The 16128-nt window shown below is 35.5% G+C and overlaps 1 long non-coding RNA gene across 1 annotated transcript; it reads right to left on the bottom strand.

Moving 5' to 3' along the window:
- Positions 1–316: 316 nt before the first annotated feature.
- LOC131657404 (uncharacterized) lies at positions 317–1608 on the bottom strand. Its single transcript, XR_009300642.1, has 3 exons — positions 1225–1608; positions 744–782; positions 317–646 (listed from the first exon to the last, which is right to left on the bottom strand). It is a non-coding gene; the product is annotated as an uncharacterized LOC131657404 (long non-coding RNA).
- Positions 1609–16128: the final 14520 nt, after the last annotated feature.

Here is a 16128-nt window from a genome sequence, read left to right as displayed (position 1 = left end):
AAATTGTATATTTTATCATAATTAATTTTCTTATAAAATTAAAAAAAATCTTTATTTATAATATTAAAATTTAATTATAAAATAATATTAAAAAATAAAATAGAATTAACAAGTTGATTGTCTCCTTCCATTTTGGATGAATCATACTTCCTTCACATGGACAATACATTCAAATTGTCCAGACCAAAATCCATTCACATTAATAAATCTAACATTGTTAACTATAACTCATATAATAATCTTGTCAGGGTGAGTTTTCCTAAAATTCAATTCACTTTGAGACAAACCATTAACAATATAACAAAATTCAATTGAACCAGTGTTAATTTTGAAACAGAGCTTCAATATAATTCTAGTATTAAGAAGTGTTTGTAAGAGTTTACTTGAATACACTTAATACAAACATTCATATCAATGTTTGGAAACTTTCACAACAATAACTTAAAAAGTAAAGACATAATTAGACTCACTCAAATAACTTATCAACTTAGAACTAAAAAAACACCCCATTGACATTATTTTCTTTTACCAAGCATAACTGAGGAAAGAAACTGTTTAAGGCTCTTTTTATAAATATTGGTCTCTCCAAGTGAGCCAAGTGACCAGCCTCCTTTATCTCTTGAAATGTGCTTTATTTTCAAGCTTACTGTAATATGTATCAAACACTTAAATAGTATAAAAATTGCATATAAACTTTAAGAATGGTTTCAAATAATTGAAATTTTGTGATCAAAACTTCTTACTATATCATTTATAGTTGAGTATGCCAACCCTTGAAATTCCTGCAAACATGAAATGAAGAAATGTCAACCTACTAATGTTGAAGCATATTAATATTTTAAACTTAAGAAACAATGATAATCTATTACATTCAAAATAGCCATAGTTAAAAAACAAAAGACACTATTTTTTTCAGTAAAGATCATACTTGACTCAGTTATAAAATATCAAACCAATATAAAATATCAAACCAATATAAAATATCAAACCAATATAGCTAGAGAAAACTGAAACATTATTTTTTTTCAAATCGTCACTATATCAATTCCGAAACATCAACTCCGAAATGTAAAGAATGTGCAGGAAGTTCTTTCACAGTTTCGAAACTTTGTTCTAAAGTATACAAAACCGAAAAAAAACAGATGATACAAATGTCACAAATGTGTCAGCCAAACAAAATAACATAATGAAAAGAAATAGAAAGTATTAAATAGAAATGCTGACCATTTGAGATATGAGAGTACCAAGCCTTCAAAACCCTAAGAGAACCCTTATCCATCCCAAACCTGTAAACACTGACAAGAAAAAAGTGAATTTCATGGTGAGAATACAAAGAGATAGAAAGTATTAAATAGAAATACTGACCATTTGAGATAAGAGAGTACCAAGCCTTCAAAACAACAATCCATAATCTGGGTCGACGACAAGGTTCACCGAAACAAAATTATATTCGGTTCATTAGGAAGGTTGAGAGATGAAGAGAACGGATATGGCATTGGTTTTTCAATCGGAGGTGGTAATGGTCCTATATAGAAATGAGAAGGGGCTGCGGCGGCTAGGGTTGGGGGAGAAAAAAAGGAGACGTGAAGGGGTTGTATGAGAGAAAGGATGTTGAAACGTGAAATTGAAATGACAGAGAAAAGAGAAAGTAGTACTTTATTGGGAAATAAGGATCAATAGGAGCATAACACTTGTTTAGACAATAGAAAAGTGGTAGTGTAATTTTGTTAGTTACTGTAATACGGTGAACTGACTTTTAAAGAAATGTTGCGGATAGCACGAGTCGCCACCAACTTTTATTTTATCCAACTGACTTTATTTGAAATGTGTGGGTCATCGGAGGGTCATCGTGGGTAATCGTTCGCCACAAGACTGTCCCTTGCCATAAAGAGGGCAGGTAGTCTCGGGGAAGGATATAATAGTCATTTAGGCAACAGTAAGGATACCTTAGCAATCGAAGGGACTATCATCATTTATCGAGGCAACATCGAGGGACGAGATCATTCTATCGTAGGCAACTCGACGGGACTATGATCTTTTATTCCGAGGGACTATGATGATTTGAATTTGTAGGCAACATGTGCTAAGGTATCCCTACACTCGAAGGGACTTGACTATTTGATCGAAATCGAAGGCAACAGGCAACAAGAGGGGTACCTTAAAGGTGAGTGAGTGTAGCAATCATGTGATTATGTTCAGATATTGTTATCTTGTAATTAGTGATCTAATTTTGTTAAAGGCTTGCACTCCCTAAGATTACTAACCACGCAGTTTAAAATTGCAGAAAATTAAAGGCAGGAAAATAAAAATCCTACGCTATTACAATAAACACCTGCGGGGATGGGGAAATTAAAACTGAAAAAAAGAAATATAAATAATTAATTTAATTATCTTGATCTCCGCCCCGATCTTCCTCGAAGATTGATTGACATCGTCTGAGAATTAAACAGAAAATAAACAAGAGGGATGAGTGTATGAATAGTTCGTGGATATCTGAAAATAAATCCTATTTAATTCCATGAGGCAAAATAAAAATTAAACTGATAATTAACAAAGAGAGGGTTAGAAACTTATCTTTTTGATTGATGGCACGTAGTCGGAGAATCTTGATTAATCCTGAAAATTTGAATAAAGACAGAAAAAGGAATTCAGTGTAGGAATGATCCTCGTAAACCCTAATTGGTTAAAAATCTATAAACCCTAAAAAAGGTTTACAAACCCTAGTCCTGAACCTAACAAGTTTATTCAAGAAAACTTATTGTGACCTAAAGGGTTATTGTAAGGCTAAAAACATTAGTGAACAACACCTACCAACAACAGTGATTAGTTGTCATGCTACAAAGAAATAATTAAAATAAAAATCGGGATTTTGAACATAAAAATATTAAATATAAAAAGTGAATACATTTGAGAATTTAAAAATAAAATCGAAAATTCGATTAAATAAATTAAAAGAGTCATGAAAATATTTAATAAATAAATAACATACTAAAATAAATTTTTAAAATAATAATGAGAAATATAAAGAAAAGAAAATAGATAAAATATTTAAAAATAAAATAAAATAAAAAGAATTCTTAGCTCTGATTCTATGAGGCTGGCCTGAAGGTCCATGGGATGATCCTTCAATTCTGGGTGTAGGATCTTGTTTGACTTTGATCTGAAGGGTGATGATGAGAGGGTGTATCATGGTTGCACGTGGTGACGCACACGTTTGATCTGCAGTTTGCTTATGCAAGAAAATAAAGAAAAAAAATCATGTCGTTACCCGGGATCGAACTCACGTCCCCTGTGTTACACCTTCTCTTCTTGGACCAACTGAGTTGTGTTCGTTAATTGATATCAAGGCAAACATTAGGCATAATATATTAAAATTAAATTGATGGTTGGATTTTCAAAACAGAGTCAACTGTGGACCCTCTCGTTGCTTGCGCCAGCCAATCAATGAGGAGAGAGGGAGTACGCTGACCGCTGACTGGCCAATGGGAGAGGGAGGGAGACAACTCCATCGCTGACTGGCCGCTGGTTCTTGCACGCGTGTACCGAGGGGAACCAAAGGAACTGTTCATCATCTTCCTTAAAATCTCCTGCGGATTTAGCTTCCAAAGTATTTGCGGTTTTACCTGCGGAAAAGCCATGTTTTCATAGGAAAAATTCTGCACACGCGAAACTCATGAGAACAATCAATAAAAATAATAGTACAGGCCCATGTTGACTTAAAATCTCCTCCTGAAGACGATGGTGGCATCCGTTTGGGCTAAAAACGCCTGCAAGTAGCAACCCGAACGAAGAACTCGATTTGCCCTAACAATGGCAATTCTTGTTATACGCGTTAGAACTTCGTTTTAATTGTTCCAACCTTGTCTAAATGAACTCAGAAACACATCAAAGGCATCGTATCACATCAAAACACAACAATACATGGTATACCATATTTTGAAATATGTATGCAAGAGATGAACATGGCATGCTTGTTTTAACACGTGAATGATCAATATTAACTACCTGGACTTACTCTTTGGAGGCTCAGGAACTGATTGCGACGAATGGTCTGCTTTGAATCTTGTTGAGAGAAGATTTTGAGTGTGCTCCTATTCTTGAAAAAATTTCTTCTCTTAGAAACCCTACCCTTTTTTGGCTCTCTTTTTCGTCCCCTATTAGGTCTGAAATAGTATGTATATATAGTGGACTCTATTAGGTTTACAAACATGAACCAAATCTTGGATTGGAAGGACATGGAGATTTGATTCAAAATTGCATTAAAAACTTCTATTTTTGGCCAAATATAATCTTCATTTTTGTACACTTGAGGAGCACAAAATTATATTAGTGATATGCCTTAAATAATGATTGAATTAGATTCAAATCATATATATTACCAAATATTTAACTTTCTCTTGATTTATTTGATTTTTAATTCTTTTTTAATTGAATAAAAATCATAATAAACAAAATAAATTAAATAATTTTGTGGCAAGTAGATTGTGGGCTCTCAATATCATAAGGAAGGAGATTGGGTTTTAAAAACATGGGCCCATTTGCAAAGAAACTCATTTTGAAGTCTTTTCCTTCACATTTTTCTTCTTAAAATCGACCAACTTTGACAAGGTCTATCTCTCTCAATTTTTTAGGTGTGGAAGTGTTCTAGGACTTTTTAGAAACCTTAGAGAGTCCTCTAACCATTTTCTTTGGTCTCATATCAAAATTATTTTCCATGCTCATTTAATGTCCTTTTGAAAAAAGTGTCTTTTTGTTGACTTTTGAAAAGGACCTATAATGTTTTGGTCTATATCTCTCAAATGAAGCATTTCTAGACTTGGCATGTGAGGGACAAATTTGTAGAGAATTCAATTTCATTCAAATTGAGCTTTGGATGGGAAATTTCTGATGTTCCATGTGGAAGTTATGGCTGGTCAAAGTTCAGTTGACTTTCTCCTATGAAATCCTAATTTAGAAACCTTTGAATGTATTGATTTCTGATCTTTTCTTGATGAATCATGATCAATATTTGATCAAATGATGAATATAACATTAAAATGTTAATGTTGACCAAAAATCATGAATTTTGACTGTATTTTGACCATAGTTTGACTTTTAGGTCAACCAGTCGATTATTGATCGTTTGAGCAGTTGACTGAGTAATCTTTTGAATCAGGGCTTGAAACTTGGCCTGAGGATACTATGAGGCATATGAGAGACCATGAAGTCCACTTGAGGTATCAGAAGTTAATTTTTCTTTGAAAGAAACGAAACCCTAGTTTTGGTCCTCATTGTTTAGGAGGGAGACTGCATGCTTTCTTCTTGTATGTCTTTGAGCATTTGAAAGTCAGATGGACTGAAATATGAATAAATATGTTGGGCAAATTTTGGGGTATGACAGTTACCAAATTATCCCTTTTGTGTGTAAACATTTTTTTAGCTAAGGGCATTTTTGTCAGATTGGTCAATCTAATAGTATTGGGTAGATAGTAGATTATGGCCACGACAAAACAGGTCGGACTCACTGGGTCAGCCCGTTTGACCTACCATTTTTGATGGGTTGAGCTGAAGTTTTTGACTCGACACCTTAAGTAGACATGCCCCGTTTAACCCGCTTAAAAAAGCGAGTTAAGGTGGGACAGGTTTTTATTTTTTTTACTTAGAATTAAAACAACTTTAACTATAAAAACAACATTCTTTTCTTAGGGTCCGTTTGGTTCAACGGAGGGGAGGGGAATGGAGGGGAAGGGAGGGGAAAGAATTTAACTAAATATATATTTGGTTTAAAGAAAGGGAAGGGAGGGGAGGGGAGAGATTTTTATCAACAAATATGTTTGGTTCACAAGGGGAGGGGAGAGATTTTAAAATCAATTTACCTTTTTATCCTTATAAATATTATTATTTGTATTTAGTAAAAATAATTCTAAATAACAATAGTATTGAGTAAATTTCACCAAATAATAATTTGTTTATTCATAAACCATAATATAACCGTAAGCAACAATACACATTAGTTGAACTATATATCTTCAACACAAATCAAACCATTATCTGACCATCTCATTCATCTAATACAATAAAACAATTTCTATAATAAAAAATAAATAAAATAATGTTAGAATATTAAAAAAATTGAACAAATAATATTAGAGTTAAAATTTTTATTTATAACATAAATATATTGTATTTGCATATTTGTATATTATTATTATTATTAATATTATTATAAAAAAAACCTTGTTACTATCGTATATTTATAAATAAGAACTAATATAAGTATAAGTATGTTATTATTATAAAAAATAACCTAATATTAAAAAGGGAACTTCAACAAAATAAAAAGGAAAAAAAACTCACCTGAGAGCAACAGCGCACAAATAGCAACCGCACAATAGAAAAAAAATAAACGTGAAATAATACAAAGAAAAAATCTAGTCTTTAATAATTTAATAAGGACAAACTTGGAATTAAAAAAATAATCGAGGTTAAAATAGGGAAAATAATAAAATTATGCTTATTGAATCTTTCCTCCCCTCCAATTTAGAGGGGAGCAAAAAGTGAGTCTATAAGAGATTTTGCTCCCCTCCCCTCCCCTCCCCTCCCCCCCCCCTATAAAAACTGAACCAAACACATATTTTTAAAATTATCCCCTCCCCTTCATCTTCTCCCAACCAAACGGACCCTAAGGATTATGTTGATTGAATTATATTCTAAATTATTATACACACAAATTGAAATATAATTGTAATGTTTTTTCTATAACTTTCTAATACATGTGTTGATTGGAAAAGTTTGATATATTATATGGCATGCATAATTATTAAGTTGTTAGTACATTAGTTCACTTGTTTTCTATAAAAATAGATGTTGATTTTAAGATTTGATTAGCGTATACATGTGACAATTTTAGAATTTGATAATTAAGGAATCAGTCAATATAAGAGTCTATATGAAGTAAATAGTTAGAAAGTCATGTGTTGATATTTTTTGCACTATGTTTTTTTTTGTTGAAAAGGCCAAATAAAATTCATTATTTACCGACATAAGACATGCCCATAAACAGTACAAAGAATAATATAAAGTGCAACCAATATATATTACCCCAGACCCCATTCACCAAACATACCCAACACCATTACAGAGGCCACCGGCCAAATAACTACTACTATTACCATTTAGAAAAAAGTTAGACTAATGCTGCAAATGCCAACTACTAAAGCATCTAACAGAAAAAAGAGAAATCACTTATGCTAACCTCTAATCACACACGGCTTCTGAACAAAAAATGGTGTTCCACCAAAGATAGCATTAACAATATTTCTTTTGAAATGCGAGAAAAAAACATCATCGCAATCAGGAAACCAACAAACCAAACTACAGAGCTAAGGAAGACGAGCTCCGAAGCATACGAATTCAGTCGGCCACCTGCAACTAAGGGTGGCAACTGGCAAATGGGCATGCCCGCCCCGTTTAGACCCGCCCCACAAAAGCCCGCAAAAAATGGGGCGGACACATTAAAGGGAGCGGGCCTAAAACCTTGTCCCGCCCCGCGAAAAAGTGCGGGCGGGACAGGGAAAGCTCGCGGGCATTGAACCTTTTAGGCCTAAAAATAGTAAAATTGTATAAAAAAGCACATGCCCACAAAAGCCCGCAAAAAAATGGGGCGGGGCGGGGCTTGCACATGAAAGGGAGGGGCCTAAAACCGTGCCCCGCCCCACGAAAAAGTGCGGGCAAAACAGGCTTTTCCCACGGACTGGACCCGTTTTGCCACCCTTACCTACAACCCAATCATAAAACTTGTAGAAACTAGTAGCTGCCAAGTTACGACTCTAAGACGCCAAGGTAGGCCCTCAGATTCAAGCACCATAGAGTTATGCTATACTCCATGATCTTTGCTTTAAATTTCAGCCAATTCCACGCATACATTTTCACGTCCTCTATCAAATTTTCAACCTCAAAATCTTTGTTTTTGAATAATTTTCCATTCCTTGCTTTCCATATATGCCATACGCATGCAAACCAGATTATTATCGCCTGATGTGATGCCTTGTTACATCCACCAAGCAGAGCTCCAAAGTGTTCCATCTACGTAATACTGTCATTATGCAGAACCGAAGAAATCTTTAACCAGCGACAAGTAGCATACCAGACCCCTGCAAAAATTGGGCACTCAAAAAATAAACGAGACACCATTTCTTCATATCCACACTCTCCAACAAATTGGTTGGATCCTTACCTAATAACTCCTCTCCGAACAAGATTATCTCTAGTCGCTATCCTATTTTAGAATAACCTCCAAGCTAAGCACGAAACTTTTGAAGGGACCGCTTTGTGCCACGCCTTAGACCAGGCCGGATTAGAAGGACTGCTAATTTGAGACAAAAGCACCTTTATACGCTTCTCTGACAGAGTATGTACTAGAAGAATACCATTCCCCGTTATTGAGACGACTAATGGTGTTCCACCAACTAGAACTGCCTTTATTCCCTATTGTAATAGAATCTCCACTCATCGCGTATCTAATTACCAAATACCTATAACATAATCTACTCCTCTTACGACTTATTTTCCACTCCCATTTACCCAGTAGAGCAAGACTAAAAACCTTTAAATTGTTAGTCCCCGATTATCCTTCTTCAGGAGACCTACACACCTTATCCCAATTGACCCAATTTATTTTTCTCTCATTCTCACTCCCTCCCCAAAGAAACTGTTTAAAAATATATTCAAGTTTTGATATTATTCTTGTCGGAGCCTTGAAAAAGGAGAGAAAGTAAATTGTAAGAGCTTGCAAGACAAATTTTACTATTACCACTCGACCACCAATAGATAGAAGTTTATTCTTCCATCTTGATAACCTTGATTTTACTGACTCAACTATTGGATGCCAAGTTTCAATTATGTTTGGATTCGCAGCAATTGGTAAACCAAGGTACTTGAATGGACTGTTTCCCAGCTTACACTGTAACACATTTGCCACTTCCTCAAGCCACCTTTGAGATATGTTAATCCCCACTAACATGCTCTTGTTAAAATTAACCTTTAGACCAGACATCAATTTAAATAATAACAAGTTTGATTTTATCATCCTGATATTGGACCACCCTTTTTCGCCAATGATGAGGGTGTCGTCACCGTATTGAAGATGAGTGAATCGGTCTCCGTACTTGTCAAATTTGAATCTATTAAACTTCCCTAATTTCGACAATTTTTTCATCAGAATATTAAATCCTTCTGATATTTTAAGAAATAAGAATGGAGACAATGGGTCTCCTTGTCTTAAACCTCGCCTCATCATGAATTCCTTTGTGGGGACTGTCGTTTACCAGAACTGACACCACTGAAGATCTTAGGCATTCTAAAATCCACCTCTTCCATTTATCGTGAAACCCCATCTTTGCCATCACAATGTCCAAAAAATTCCACTCAACTGAATCATATGCCTTTTTGAAATCCATCTTTAACAACATGACTTGTTTCTTTCTTTTCTTAGCCTCGTCCACTATTTCATTGGCAACCAAGATCCCGTCAAGGATTTGTCTACCTGAAATAAATGTTGATTGAGTTTCTACATTACTGTTCCGGTCACTTTTTTTAATCAATTAGCCAGCAATTTGAAATCACTTTGTAAATGCATCTTATCAAATATATAGGGCGATACTCCGATATTTTTGTTGGATTTTTCTTTTTTGGGATCAGCACTATAAAAGGGCAGTTTTCCCCCTTTTCCATTATTCCATTTGCATGAAATTCATCCATTACCCTGTGAATCTAATTCCAATTGCAAATGAATTGCTAGATGAATTACACATCCCACTCTTTTTTATTTAACTTGGTTTTTGGGTTCTAGTTATCATCAAACTTTGAGAGGCCAAAAACAACTTACGGAAATTATCAATGATTGTTTGAAGGGTTGGTCATGCCTTTAAATTTTTGGAAATCATCAATTTGAATATGCAAAGTCAATCAACATATGTGAAGGAATTATAGGCAATCACATAAGAAATGGTGATAATTGCAGCTTACAATCTCACCATCCAAATTGTTGCATCAGATAGGCACAATACATATAGTATGATCATTAAATTATATATATTGAAGAAAACAACTTCCAAGTTTTATCTCAAAACTCACAATCTCAGAGAAGATCATCAAATAACATAAAAATACTAATGGCTTTGATCTCAACGAACATTCCACAAACATTGACAAATAACTTAATCGGGTAAATCGCTGAGCATGTCTTTGGGTATGCTATGACTAAGTTTAACTTTCTTCATCATGGAATTAGACATTTTGAATCTAACTTTCATCGTCACGGAATTTGAATTCGAGAAGCAAGAAAACCCTAAGCAGAGAGAAAACACTAAGATCTGAATGAGGTATCACAAAATGAGAGAAACTAAAGAGTAAGGGTATGCTTTTATAGCCAAAGTAACCGACTTTCAGCACATGCGTATTTCTCCTTCATTTTCTGATATTACCATATTACCCTCGCCTGTATTCTCAAATCATTTTTTAAAAATAAGACCTAAACTACTACTACTAATAAAGTAAACATAAATGTTATTTTTACACCATATTATCCTCGTCTGTATTCATGTACGGATATTTATTTTTAATATCTGGACGTGCATTAACCAACTTCATTACTGCATTAACCAAGTTCTTACACTGCATTAACCAAGTTTGGTGACTGCTAAAAATTATTTTTAATACCTGGATGTTGCATTAATCAGCTTTATTACTGCATTAACCAAGTTTTTACACTACATTAACCAAGTTTGGTGACTGATAAAAATTATTTTTAATACCTAGATGTTGCATCAAGTTTTTATACTGCATTAACCAAATTTTGTTACTACTGTAAAAGCATTGTTCATGAATAGTAACGTGAACAATCCCGTCCGTTAGAGGTGTTCAAAATCAAACCAACCCAATAGAAAACCGGAAACCAAACCAAACCAAATTGAAACAGCAAAAAACCGCATTTGGTTCGGATTAGTTTGGGTCATCTTTTAACAAAACCGCACGGTTTGGTTCGGTTTGCGGTTTGTATTTTGTAAACCAAACCAAACCGAATCAAACCGCATTATGTTACAACCTAAATTTTACTTAACTCACATCCAACCCAAACTAAAACCTATTATACCTTAGCCTTATGATTACCAACAATTTTCTCATCCTTACACATATAATTTCAGTCCCGATCTTCTCAAATCTCTAATAACATTATCACACCTTCTTTTACACATACATCTTCCTTCTTCTTCTATAATATCTACTCTCTTATATTCTTTCTTTTTCACCTTCTATTTTTATGTAAATGTTTCATATTTCAGTTTTGTTTTTATGGCACATTTTCTTCTCTAATCTCTCAGCACTTTTTTTTTCTTTTTCACCTTCACTAATCTCTTGTCTCTTATATTATTTTGTTTGATTATAATAATTTTTATATTGTTTAATGTTATTATTTTATATTTAATATTTCACTTGTGAGATATTGGATCGAACTCTAATATGGCCGAAGGGTAGCTTCTTGGTTCGACAGGGTTAAGCATGATGTCGAAGGTTGTTCACATGCTTGTGTCGAAGATGCTAGGGTTGTTAGCATGTTAAATTAGGTTTTAGTGTTTAAACCCTAATTTGTTAAGTTAGCTTGTTTATTAAGTTGGCTTGTGTAATGGGCCTTGTGGAAAAAGCCCATTAGTTAGTATGTTAAGTTTTATTATAAATAGCATACTAGTCTCTCATCATTGCTAAGTTGCAAATCCTAATTTAGGGTGAGAGAGGTTATTTGTTATTCTTGTAAACTTGTAATCTTGTTCTAAGAGAAAATAAAAGAATAGTAGTTATAACCAATTATTGTGTTCCTCTTCTTCCTTGTCCTTTATTCTTCTTTGGTTTATACTTTGTTCTTGGCATTGAATTCACAACAAATTGGTGCGGTGAGCGTGGAGAAGATGCCTTCAACAAAGTATGAGATTGAAAAGTTCACCGGAGTGAATGATTTCGGTCTGTGGCGCTTGAAGATGAAAGTCCTACTGGTTCAACAGGGTTGTTTGGAAGCGTTGAAGGGAGAGGCAGCCATGAATGCAGAATTGACGGCAGCGGAGAAGACGAATATGATCGAGAAAGCACACAGCGCAATTTTGTTGAGCCTTGGTGATAAGGTTCTCCGACAGGTATCAAAGGAGACGACGGCATCAGGGTTATGGGTGAAACTTGAAAGTTTGTATATGACCAAATCGCTGGTAAATCGACTCTACCTGAAGCAAGCTTTGTATTCATTCAAGATGATTGAAGACAAAGTATTGGCTGAGCAGTTGGATATGTTCAACAAGCTGATTCTTGATCTTGAAAATATTGATGTGAAGATCGATGATGAAGATCAAGCGCTGTTACTATTGTGTTCTTTGCCTCGATCACATGCTCACTTCAAAGAAACTCTCTTGTATGGAAGGGAGTCCCTGACGTTTGAAGAAGTTCAATCAGCCTTGTACTCTAAGGACTTGAATGAACGAAAGGAGCATAAACCTTCGACTGTTGGCGAAGGTTTGGCCGTTAAAGGAAAACTCTTACGAAAGGATGGTAAGTTCGACAAGAAGAAAGGAAAAAGCCAGTCGAAGTCTTACAGTGGCGAAGCATCTGGCATTCGATGCTACCATTGTAAGAAGGAGGGTCACACAAGAAAGGTGTGCCCTGAACGCCTGAAATATCATGGAGGTAAGGATAATGGCAACGCTGCCATTGTTCAAGATGATTTCGAATCATCTGATGTTCTTGTGGTTTCAAGCAGTGACTCTAAGAAAGAGTGGATTATGGATTCAGGTTGCACTTGGCACATGACTCCGAACAAAGACTTGTTTGAGGAATTATGTGATCAAGATGGTGGATCAGTATTGCTGGGAAACAACAAGGCTTGCAAGATTTCAGGTGTTGGATCTGTGAGATTCAAGCTCCATGATGAGTCAATAAGGTTGTTGACTGAAGTCAGGTATGTTCCTGATTTGAAGAGAAATCTGCTTTCTCTTGGTGAATTCGACAAGAAAGGATATTTTTTCCAAGGAGAGAAAAGTATCCTAAGAGTCATGAAGGGTTCGAAGGAAGTCTTGAGAGGCGTGAAGAAACAAGGCTTGTATACCCTTGAGGCTGAAGTTGTAAGTGGTTCGACAAATGTTGCATCCACGAAACCTTTGTCGAAAACAGAAATCTGGCACATGAGATTGGGCCATGTCAGTGAAAGGGGTCTGGTAGAATTAGGGAAACAAAATCTGCTTGGTGGAGACAAAGTCGAAAAGCTGAAGTTTTGTGAACCCTGTGTACTTGGAAAATCTTGCAGAGTGAAGTTCAACAAAGGCAAACAAAGAACACATGGATCCCTTGATTACATCCATGCTGATCTTTGGGGGCCTGCAAGGTGTCCATCACATTCAGGAGCAAGGTATTTTCTATCCATAGTAGATGATTATTCCAGAAAATTATGGGTATTCATCCAGAAGACTAAGGATGAAACTTTTGAGAATTTCAAAAGTTGGAAGACTCTGGTTGAAAATCAGACTGGCAGAAAGGTCAAGAGGTTGAGAATCGACAATGGCCTTGAATTTTGCAATGAGGCATTCGACAGTTTTTGTGTTGCCTCTGGTATTGCAAGGCATAGAACTACTGCAGGTACTCCACAACAAAATGGTTTGGCTGAAAGGTTTAATCGAACTATTTTGGAGAGAGTCAGATGCATGTTGACTAGTGCGGGGTTAACGAATGTGTTCTGGGCTGAGGCTGTTTCGACAGCAACATATCTGATAAACAGATGTCCTTCGACAGTGTTAGATATGAAGACACCTGAAGAAGTTTGGTCGGGACATCCACCAGATCTCGACAAACTGAGAGTATTTGGATGCGTAGCCTATGCTCACATTAGGCAAGACAAGGTCGAACCTAGAGCTCTGAAATGCATGTTCATGGGATACCTAAAAGGAGTCAAAGCTTATAGGCTATGGTGCCTAGAGCCAGGTCACAGGAGGTGTATCACCAGTCGAGATGTTGTTTTCAATGAAGCTGAAATGGCTTTTAAGAAAACTGATGATGTTGGTCGAAGTACAGAAACATCTGACGAAGAGCTGGAACAGGTAGAGATTCCTGTTGAGGTGGAGCATGTTGATACTGAATTGCATATCCCTGATGAAGTCGAAGAAGAAGCAGAAGATGCTGAGGAAGTTGAGGAAACTGACGATGACTACCTATTGTCAAGAGATAGGTCGAGAAGAGTCATAAAGGCACCTCAGAGGCTTGGGTATGCAGATCTTATAGCTTATGCCTTAATCTCTGCAAGTGAGGTTCTAGACGAAGAACCTAGAGACTACAAGGAAGTTATGAGGAGTCGAAATAAGACTGAATGGCTGAAGGCCATGGATGACGAGATGAAATCTCTTCATGATAATCATACTTGGGAACTGATCAAGAAACCTGTTGGGGCAAGGTTAGTCAGCTGTAAATGGATTTTCAAAGTTAAGGAAGGAATTGAAGGAGTGACGTCGAAAAGATACAAGGCAAGGTTAGTTGCAAGGGGTTTCACTCAGAAAGAAGGTGTCGACTTCAATGATGTGTTTTCTCCTGTTGTGAAGCATAGGTCCATTCGAATGTTACTTGCCATGGTAGCACAGTTCGATCTTGAACTGGAACAGATGGATGTGAAGACTGCTTCTTGTATGGTGACCTAGATGAAACGATCCTGATGAGGCAACCTGAAGGGTATGTCGAAAAGGGGAAGGAAGATTATGTGTGCAAGTTAAAGAGATCTTTGTATGGGCTGAAACAATCTCCTCGACAGTGGAATAGGAGATTCGACAAGTTCATGGCACGCATAAGTTTCATTAGAAGTCAGTTCGACCACTGTGTTTACTTCAGATTTCGACCTGGTAATTCATTTGTTATTTTGTTGCTTTATGTGGATGATATTCTCATAGCAAGTGTTGCACCCCAAAATTTGCCCATCTAATTATTCTTAATTGGCTTATTACTTTATAATCATCCGCATATTAGGTCATCAAACATCATGCATCATTAATTAATAAATCTGGCATCAGGATCAATGACTTTGGAAATCAAGGTTTCTAATCCGTTACGCCTAAGCTTGGTAACATTTCAACAATGCAACATTATGGTTTCACTTGGTTTTTTCTCATAGTTAGGCGGCATTTGAGTATGGAGGAATTGGGTTCTTGCTGTGGTTTTCATATAACCTTTATCAAGAGTTTATTTAGTTTTTATCATCATTCAAAGTATTGAGTATCTAACTGTTTGGTCCTAAAAGTTATTAATTAAAGCAAAATTTCTCGAAGCCATTGCAAGGTTGAAGCTATAGTTCAAAGCTTCTACTTTTGATCAAAGCCAACCATGGAAGGTTGACTTTTGACCAAAGTTGTTTTTTTATTATTTGGATTCAAATGTGGCAAGTAAAATAATGGTAAGAGATTCAAAGTTTAAATATTGAAACAAAGTGAAGGAGGATTCTGACTTACGACTTTGAGTGGAATATTTGAGGAAAAATGATCAATTCCACTTTCATGAGAAAGAAAACTACATTCATTACAAAGGTATAAGTCATTACATTTCCACTTCAAAAAAAAAAAAAAGAAGATTCATTATGCTACATGATTTCAGGGAGTGTGTTCATTACAAACTCAAAATCCATTACATCATTTCAAATATCCATTCTCTACAAAATTCTCCATAAAAAGACCAAACTTTCAGAATTAATTAAATGGCTATTCCTAATCCTAAGCTCTCATCGATTTTGTGTTGGCTTCTTTGATTCCGTATTACACATATTTTCTTCAAGACCAAAGCCGCGTGTCTTCCAACTTTCAACCATGCCTCAAGTGTAAGGCTCAAAGCTCTTCTATCCCGTTGAGTCTAAACCTGCACAAAATTATCACTATACATTAAATTAAACCAGTCAGTTCTTCATCCAAAATCATCACTCGCAAAGCATAACCGTAAACAAGCCTCAAGTTACAATCTGTTAGTAACCGTTTCTCTGTAATTTTACAATGGCACTATGATTCCAGCTTCTGCATCACCATCTACACATCACTAACATACTTGCCATATTCAATACAGCCACATACATTCATTCAGCATATACAA

The sequence above is a fragment of the Vicia villosa genome, linkage group LG3 (assembly GCF_029867415.1).
Source record: "Vicia villosa cultivar HV-30 ecotype Madison, WI linkage group LG3, Vvil1.0, whole genome shotgun sequence".
Classification (NCBI taxonomy): Eukaryota; Viridiplantae; Streptophyta; class Magnoliopsida; order Fabales; family Fabaceae; genus Vicia; species Vicia villosa.
This window is presented reverse-complemented; position numbering and strand designations above follow the sequence as displayed.